Source organism: Condylura cristata, unplaced genomic scaffold (assembly GCF_000260355.1).
Source record: "Condylura cristata isolate star-nosed mole 26May11 unplaced genomic scaffold, ConCri1.0 scaffold00014, whole genome shotgun sequence".
NCBI classification, from domain to species: Eukaryota; Metazoa; Chordata; class Mammalia; order Eulipotyphla; family Talpidae; genus Condylura; species Condylura cristata.
In genome coordinates this window covers 6073243-6082966 of record NW_004567115.1, presented here as the reverse complement: position 1 = coordinate 6082966, position 9724 = coordinate 6073243, and the positions used below count along the sequence as shown (strand labels likewise).

Sequence of the window (9724 nt, the reverse complement as noted above, 5' to 3'; positions counted from 1 at the left end):
GGAATCCTGCAGCTGTTTTGGCTTCCCCCCTTCCACCACACTCCTCCCCTGCTAATCACGAGGTTTCCTGGTAGTTTGCCCGGTCAGGGGGAGGGGTGCCTCTGGTCTCCCAGCCAGTTGTCCATTCTACCAGGCTCTACCTTATTCTGTCATTAAGGACCTGGTGAATTGTTTTACCTCTAGTTCTTCAGCTGTAAAATTAGTGGGCTGTGCTGTCTGATCTCTACATCAGTTATTTATAGGTGCAAACAAACCACCCCACACCTTAGTGGTCTACACTGACAGTTTCATAGTGCTGCGGTTGACAGGCTGTTTGCTGGTCTTTTTCTTTTTCTTTTTTTTAATTTATTTTTTGGGAATTACATCCCACAAGAACTGGGGTGTAGGCCAGAAGTGTGGGGGATGAGACACTTAGTGGGGAGCAGAATACACTGCTGAGGGGAGCAGAGGGCGGGATAGGGCTTCTTCACACCATGCTGGCCCGAGCGTCTTCGGATGAGTTTGAAAGCTGCAGAATTTCTTAAGGCCCAAGTGCTGAAGTCATGGAATTTTACATGCACTGAATTCTTCTTGGTCAAAGTCACAGCAAAGGTGGACATAGATACAGAGTCCTCAGCTTCACGTGGGGAAGGGGGGTAGTCCGCGGCAGAGTGATCATGGGGCAGAGGTGGATATCATTATAACCATCGTCCTAATTTCTAAAACTCTTCTGGCACAAAGGAAGTGCTAAAAGGCACTTGAAAGCTGGGGAGGGGTGTGTGTGTGTGTGTGTGTGTGTGTGTGTGTGTGGTAAAAGCATGGCTTTTCTTTCTTTTTTTTTAAAGCATGTCTTTTAAAAGAAGCATAGCTAAAGAAGGCAACTGTTCAATTTTTAGTGTCCATTTGGGTTTTATTTTTCCTTGCAGAGTTTAAGATTTTTTTTTTCGGTAATGTTGGTTTACACAGTTGTTTGTATTTTCAAAGTATAGACCCCTCCCTTCTGGTGCTGCTACCATAGGGTTCCCAGCACCAAAGCACCCACAGTGCACCCTTCCCTCCCCAGCGGTGCTCACCCCTCCCCCTCCTCTCAATGTGTCAGTCCTAGGCCTGCTTTCAAGGGCTAGCTTTTGAGTTTGGCTTTATCTGATCCTTTGTCTGGTTTCTCTGTATTCCTCATATTAAGTGAAGCCATCCGGTATTTTTATCTTTCTCCTTCTGATTTATTTTGCTTAGCATAATCCCTTCCAGCTCCATACATATTGCTACAAATGGCATGAGCTTATCTGTTTAGTCAGTGAGTGTTGTTCCATAGTGTGTGTCCGCCACGTCCTCCTTGATCCACTCATCTGTGTTTTGGCACTCTGTTCCCATAGTTGGGCTCTTGCAGAGTGCTGTCACGACAAGGGTGTGCAGGTTTCCCTTTGAATGAGCGTCTTCATGTTCTCCAGGTACGTCCCTAGCAGTGGGATTTCTGGCTTGTATGGCAGGCCCATTTTCCACAGTGGAGTCTCCACAGTGCTTTCCATGGGGACTGACTGGACAGTCTGCACTCCCGCCAACAGTGTCAGAGGGTTCCTTTTCTCCACTTCCTCACCAGCATGTTTTTGGTCTTTTAGACATGGGCCCTTCTCCCAGGCACGAGATGGCCTCTCACTGTGGTTTTGTCTTGCGTTTCCTGGATGCTAAGTGAAGATGAGCATTTTTTATGTGCTTGCCTTCTTAGCTCTCCTTCCCATCTCATTTGAGTTTTAGACCATAGAACCTGAGACTCTGAGACCACCACGGGGACCACACTATATTTTGCAATAATTGTAGGGCAGGAGGACACTCACATGTTTTCCTCACTCTCAACTAAAACAAAAAAAAGCATATTTTTCTAATAACAGCTCTCTCTCCACATGCAGAAATACCATAAAGGGAATTAGTGAGATTTTTAAAATTCTCAGACAGATGATGTGAGACACATGGCTTTCTGCCCTGCTGGGGGGTACAGTTAACTCTGATGCCATACATCTGGGATAGAAAGCCACGGATATGCTTTCTGTTTGGGGGCCAAGTTAGGTTCCAGAGTTGAGATTTTAAGGACAGTCAAACTGACTGACACCAAGAGAAAGGAAGAACCATTCTCATGATAAGACATCTTTTTATTAATTAAAAAATAAAAAGACATATTGTGCTCGCCTCGGCAGAACATATATTAAAACTGGAGCGATACAGAGAAGATTAGCATGGCCCCTATGCATGGATGACATGCAAATTCGTGAAGTGTTCCATATTTTTAGGAAAAATACCAGATGGTTTCACTCATAGCAGGAATATAAAGGACTAGGGGAGTAAATAATAATAATAATCGCGAACAATTATATACTAGAGACAGTATGGGGATGGAGTGGGGAATGGGATCAAAAATGTGTGTGTGGGGGGGAAGTACACTGGACTATGGTGATGGCACATGGGTGATTTGGTGATGGGAAGCGCCCAGGGATTACAACTGAGATGGAAAAAGGCACAAAATGATGAAAAAATAAACTATTATATTATTAAAAAAATCATTATGAAAAAATATTAAAAAAAAGATCTTTTTATTGCTGGTCTACAAAGGTGCCAGGGTTATGGTAACATACTTAATTGATATAATGGATTCTCCAAAAGAAACATGGAAAGGAGGCTTCTGATATTTTATGTTGACATTCTAGAATCCACAGGAGTTTGGAATTTCCTCTCTCTAAACCCAATAAAGAGAAATATTACAGATATATCATCAGCACCAGCATCACCTTCTCCTCCTCATTGTTAAAATCCTGTGCTGACTGTTGAGGAAGAAAAACAATAAAAAATGGTATGCTTTTCTTAATGGCATGACTTTTTTTTTAAAAAAGATTTATTTATTTATGCATACAGATTTGGGGTACAGGCCAGAGGTGCAGGAGAGGATTCACCAAAGACAGAGTGCGGAGCAGAACAGACAGATTGACAAGATACACTGCAGAGGGGAGCAGTGGGTGAGACAGGAAGGGTCTGCCAACCTTGTGGGCTCTCTCTGGCCAGGGATGCAACTCCTGCTGAAGCTGCGGCTATCTTCTCAGTGCTGTGCTTTAACCCACTGCCCACCAGGGAGGGCCAGCATGACATTTTTCTATTGGTATGAATATTTGGGAACAACAGAATAAATGTTGGACTTCATGCTTACAAATTAATCCAAAAATAGTGTATTTATGTGCATGTATATTTTTAGAGTTCTCATTTAGCCACTCATTTTTTTCTCCTGAGAAAATAATTCTAAGACTTTCTTTTGATTTTTCACATCCAGCTATACAACGTTCTTTACAGATAAGTGGGTTTTGCGATTCAATTCAGTATGTTCCTATTAACTGCATTTGACAAAGGCAAAGCTGTCTCTGTGAAAATTCATTTTCTATTTTAAAGATTCCATAGGAAACATATGCCTGTGGTAAAGAGTAAATTTCAACCCTTCAGCCGCGTGGAAAATGAAAGTAAAAATCTCCTTCAACCATCAGAGCCTATTCTCAGAGGCAACCACTCCTAACAGTTTCTGTCATGAGTTCTTCTAGTACTTATTGTTGTGACGTTATGTAATATGCTTGTGCCTCTATTTCTTGATTTATCGACTTTAAATGGAATCCTTTAACTTCTCTCCATCAAGAAAAAAGATTTTAGCTCCCTCATACCGCTGCCCCCTTTCCACTCTGCACAGCGGCTGTCTGTTGCTTATCATTTTGCCTAATTCTCCAAATGGTTGTGTAACTGGGGCCCTGCCATGTAGGCTGCAGGGCAAGACTGGCACTTTTCTGACGGTTGCCTAAGCAGCATGAGCCGTTAGAAAAACATGGTGGGGTGTCCTCCCTGTGGCACAGTAGGTTGGAATGCTGCACTGCGAAGCTCTAGCCTTGGTGGCTTCAGTGTGAGTTCGATCCCCGCCCCGGAGGTGATCCGCATGGCGGGGCAGACATCACCTGTCTCACCTGCTGCTCCCCTCAGCAGTGTACTTCGTCGATCTGTCTGTTCTGCTCCCCACTGACTCTGGTGAACCTTCTCGCTGCCCCTGCACCTCTGGCTGTACCCTAATTCTGTATGCATAAATAAGTTGCTCTCTGTGGGCAGTCCTTCCCTGGGGTGCTAGCCAGGCTCAATGGAGATATCAACTAGGGTGGGGGAACCCTAGAGGGAATACAAAGCAGCAGGGAGCTAGCTAGCTTGCCGCGTGCCCAGACTCCCAGACTAGTACTTTGTGCCTGGCCTCCAAAACGAAGAAAGAAGCTTCCAGCAGCTGACCTTCAAAGAGAGAGAGAAGCCGAAGCGCTTCACAGTGACTAGGAGGCTGTACCTGCCTCCTGCTAGTCACTGTCTGCTCCTGGAAAGAGAGCAAGAACCCTAGCCTGGTGTCTCGGAGAGCTGTATCTGATTCTTTGGGACCTCTTGGGGTTGCTGCCTCTGCTGTTGATTGGTCCCGCATCTGGTGCTGTCCATTCTGATTGTCAGATTGTTGTTGTGGGCTGCCGCGGCGTCATCTCGGCAGACCAGTCTCTCAGCACCTCTGGCGGCCACTGTGATTTGGATCCTGGCCTGTTGCCTCCAGCCGCCATGCGTTCCAGACCCTCGATTGGGGGACGGTGCCATCTTGGATGAGTGGTTTTTATCTTGGGATTTCTGAACACTGTCTAGCCTTAGCAACTCTTTGCTTCCCCTGTTCGTTAAATAAATCCTATTATTATTATAATTTTTAAAAAAGATTTATTTATTTATTCGTACAGAACTGGGATACAGGCCAGAGATGCGGAAGGTGAGAGGATTCACCAGAGACAGAGTGTGGTACAGAACAGGCAGATCCATGAAGTACACTGCTGAGGGGAGCAGCGGGCCGGCCAGGAGAGGTCTGCCATGCCATGTGTATCTCCTCCGGGGCAGGCGGGATCGAACTCATGAGGAAGTGGCTTAAGCTTCTTTGTGCTGTGCTTTAGCCTGCTGCGCCACCAGGGAGGGCCTATTATTATAATTTTTAAAGGCTTTTTTATTCATACAGAACTGCAGTACAAGACAGAGGTGCATGGGCAGTGAGAGGCTTCACCAGAGACAGAGTGGGAAGAAGAACAGGCAGATCGACGAAGTACACTGCTGAGGGGAGAGTGCCAAGGAGAGGTCTGCCGCGCCATGTGGGTCACTTCCCAGGCGGGGATCGAACTCACACTGAAGCAGCTGAAGCCAGCTTGCAGTGCTGCATCCTAACCCATATTCTCACCAGGGAGGACCTAACCCCTATTATTGTTCCCTGAGCCTGAGTGGTCTTGCAATTGTACATGTGGATGAAGAACCCCCAGGACAGGCAGTGACCTATCTTCTACTGGACACTGTCCTGGAAAGCTGTAGCAACCCTATAGCCTTGCCTCAGTTATCTCTGTCAGCCCAGACACTCCACATAGATTATCCACTTATTCTTCCTTCCGTCTCTGCAGCCTCTTCTCCATCTCCCAATTTATGATTTTTTTTTTTTTTTTTTTTAAGATTTATTTATTCATACAGAACTGGGGCACAGGCCAGAGATGCGGAGGGTTGAGAGGATTCACCAGAGACAGAGTGGGAGCAGAACAGGCAGACTGACGAAGTACACTGCTGAGGGGAGCAGCGGGCGGGCCAGGAGAGGTCTGGCACGCCATGTGGTCACCTCCGGGGCAGGTGGGAATTGAACTCATGAGGAAGTGGCTTTAGCTTCTTAGTGCAGTGCCTTAACCCACTGCGCCACCAGGGAGGGCCCCAATTTATGATTTTTATAGTGACATTGTCACAATTTCCCATCATCTGTGCATGTAATTAGGTTTCCAGCCTGTCGTTAGGTTAATTGCAATAATAGAAGCCTATCAACAGCAGTATGTATAGTCATGTTGCTAGGTAAGTACTGGTCATTATAGAGTCAACTATGATTTGAGCCACATAGAAGAAAATGTAGTCATAAAAAAGAAACAAAACAAAACAAAACAAAACAAAAAACTGCTCATCCAAAGATTGTCCAAGTATCTCATCCTAAAGGACTGATGCTTGCATTTAATTGAGGTTAATAGATTTCCCCTTAAATTATCTCAGTTTTTTTCAGTTCTATGAAATCATATTCAATAACCACTCTTTTATTATTTAATATAGATTTATTTTATTTCATTTAATCTTGCTGGTTTAATTCTTCATGCTTATTAATTCAACTGTTCAACTGGTAGGTTAATGATAAATCTTTTAGTACTTGCTTGACTGAAATGTTTTTATTTTATTCTGATACTTGACTTATTTAATTTTGCTTGGAGCCCTTTCCATCTGAAAATTCCCATCTTTCTTCAGTCAGGGACAACTTTTTTTTTTTTTAAGATTTATTTATTTTATTTATTTATGCATGCAAGCTTTGGGATGCAGGCCACGGGTGCAACAGGGGTTGAGGAGAGGGGTGAGGATGAGAGGATTCACCAGAGACAGAATGGGGAGCACAATAGGCAGGTTGAGGGGAAACACATTGCTGTGGGGAGCAGCAGGTGAGACAGGAGAGGTCTGATGTACAATGTGGGTCACCTCCTTGGGCAGAGATCTAACTCCAGCCCAGAAGCTGTGGATAGCCTCAGAGCGCTGAGACTTAATGCCTTGTGCCACCAGGGAGGTCCCAGGGACAACTTCTTTTACTACTGTTTTGATTATGTCTTTTCTTCAGGTGTGACTGTACAGTCATATGCTTTTACATTTGCCTCATTTGAGTCTGGAAATCAAGAAATAATTGTGGAACAGCTAAACTATTGTTGATTGATGGGAAGCCAAATAAGTTATCCAGCTCCACTGTTTGCTCCCTATCCCATTTCCTGAGGAAATGCAGAACATTTAGGCCTGAAGTGTAGTCAGGTCCCATCCACTCCCTCTATAGTGACTTTTGTGTTGTATTTTCTATTTCTCTATTTTCTGGGCGATTTGGGCTCCATCTTTATTATTATTTTTAAAGTTTTATTTTTTTATGTATACAAGGTATGGGGTATAAACTAGAGGTGTTGGGGAGGGGGAGATGAGAGAGAGAGAGTGAGGAGCAGAACAGGCAGATTGACCTCTGAGGGGAGCTGTGGGTGAGACAGGAGAGGTCTGCTGTGCTCTGTGGGTCAGCTCTCTGGCTGGGGATTGAACTCATGCTCCAGTGGCTGGAGAAATCTTCATAGTGTTGTGCTTTAACCAGCTGTACCATCAGGCAGAGCCCTGGAATCTTTCTTTAAATCAACAATTGCTTTTCCATCTTCTCTGCTAGTCCTCTCATTAATTTTTTAAAATAGGTCCTCTCTCTCTCTCTCTCTCTCTCTCTATATATATATATATATATATATATATATATATACACATATATAGTTTAAATATATTGTAGCTTTTGTTAAATGAAGGAAAGGAGATTCTGTGGTTTAATACAGATGTTCCAGTTCAGTCAGTTCTGCAGAGCCTCCCACTTCTGTGGGAAGAGCTGCTGGTAGAGATGTCACTTCAGGGCCTGCGAGCACTGTCGTCAGTGGGGACTCTGCATGGTTCATCCTCAGAGGCAAGGGGAGGAGCCCCACGGCAATCAGAACCACTCCACAAACAAACTGAGGTTAACTTTTTCAGAGGAGTCTCTTATGACCCGTTATTTGAAAAGATCTGAACAGAAAGTAACTCGAAGGGGGCAGTAGACAGTGTTGTGTGGCGAATAGGGTGTCCCAGTCAAGAACATGTGGGTACATCTAGTGGAATTGGCATTGTATGGAGACAATGACGATACACTCTCACAGTGTCCTGTCCAGTTAGTGCAGATAAAAGGTCCCAGTTCAGCTAAGAGTGCACATGTGTGAGCCCCCAAGTATACCACTGAGCCTGGTTCAGCTTGTCACATCTGAGCCTGTCATAGGGAAAGGCAGTGGTGAAACAACACGGTTATCTGCCTGGACACCAGGCCGATGGTCCACTACCAGGAGCCCTAGAAGTTTTCCAGAGATGATCTAAAGAGGTTATTCAGCAGTAGATTCTGAAGTTCTGGGTTTCCATCAAATGCATCTTTTATCTTTCCTAAGAACATAATTCTGATGATGGGACCCCTCGTTTCCCACCTACATATGCACACTTCAGGGCTATGCCTCCATAATTGAGGGCCCCGCCAAATTCAGTGGCTGCCTGTCTCAGTTGCATAAAGTCTTGAGCATAAGAGATTATCTTGGAAAATAGAAGCCTTTCCAATGCCTTCCAGGAAGGATTTCTTAGCACCTCCGAAATGGATCTTTCAGGAGCTGTTCTGCTTCTTGCTGGCTTAAATCCTCTCCTCCTTCAGGGGATATGCATGAAGCAAACCGCTTCTCCAGTGAGGGAGCCGGAACCCCATACTCTGGGCTGAAATGGCAGTCCACTTCCTGGTGCCCTCCTGCCCTGAATTTTGGCCAAGTATATGCCATCACTATCTTAGAACTTGAGACTATTGGTGGTGATTTCATTCAGGGGAGAGTCTAGTTCTGTTTTATCCTCTCCTTAGATGCCTGCACTACCTCACCGTGCTCCCTAGCAGTGGGCGTTAGGCCTCACAGGTGAGCTGCCTGTCGCCATCCTTGTCCAGCTGTGCTTCATCTACCCCAAGCGCCCTGTTGCTCCCTCACCTCCCCAGACCCAGCAAGGACTTGCCTTGGAGGATGCTCTTGATGTGGCACCAAGCTTCTTTGTCTCCTTCCAGCATGAGTGAGAGGCCTTCTGGTCCCCTTCCTCTTCACTACTAACCACTTTGGCCTTAGCTCTCGACACCATCTTGTAACAACTCTGTATTCAAAATTTCCTCCACCAGTAACATTAGCAGTAGTGTTCAAAAACGGTATCATTTTCCAATGAAATCATGCACAACTTGACCAGTTCACAAGAAATATGCTCCCGAGTTTCCTTCAGCTTGGAAACCATCTCCTGTGAGGAATGAGCACCAACCACCTTGGCTTCCTTTGCCTCCTTTACTAATACATCATCACTGTTGGAGACTGTCCTATTAAAAGCACTCACCACAATGCCGTGGTCATTTGTGTTCAACATCTAGTTCTGGCCCACGACAGCCAGGCCAGTCAGTGCATTGTCAGCTTGGGCCACAGCGGTGGGGCTGCATAGGGAAGGTGCTGTGGGGTGGGGAGGTCCTAAGGCTGGAAGCGCAGTACAGGCGACTCAGACTGAGTCTGGCTGGGTGATCGTTTTTTTGTTTTTTTCTAATTTCTTAAATTTAAATAAATATAATAGTTTATTTTTCCATCATTTTGTGCCTTTGTCCATCTCAGCTGTAATCCCCGTGGGCTTCCCATCCCCAAATCCCCCGTGTGCCATCTTCATAGTCCAGTGCACTCTTCTCCCCTCACCGTTTTTGATCTCATTCCTCACTCCACCCCGTGATCATATTTTTTAATTGCAAAGATTTCTTTTCGAGGTTCCGATTGACTCTTTTCACAGCACTTAGTAGCTAGCATGAATGCCCTTGATGAAGGTGAGGCCAGTGTTTTCCTGAAGCAGAATTGGGGCTTTCATGGAAGTGGGCAGGATAGCCAGCCAGCCTTATAGGTGTGTGTGTCCTCTTTACAAGGAGTTGGGCAGAACTCGCTTGGAAGACTTGAGGAGGATTTCACCTTTGGTAGACAGCTTCAGTGTGGCCAGTTCACCTGGCCTAGGTGAGAGCAGGCACAGCAGAGGGACCTGATGGTTTGTATCTGGCAGAACTGGCCTCTTCTCCAGA

At 45.3% G+C, this 9724-nt stretch overlaps 1 pseudogene; it reads right to left on the bottom strand.

Moving 5' to 3' along the window:
* Positions 1-7954: 7954 nt before the first annotated feature.
* Positions 7955-8766, bottom strand: LOC101631197 (annotated as a pseudogene).
* Positions 8767-9724: the final 958 nt, after the last annotated feature.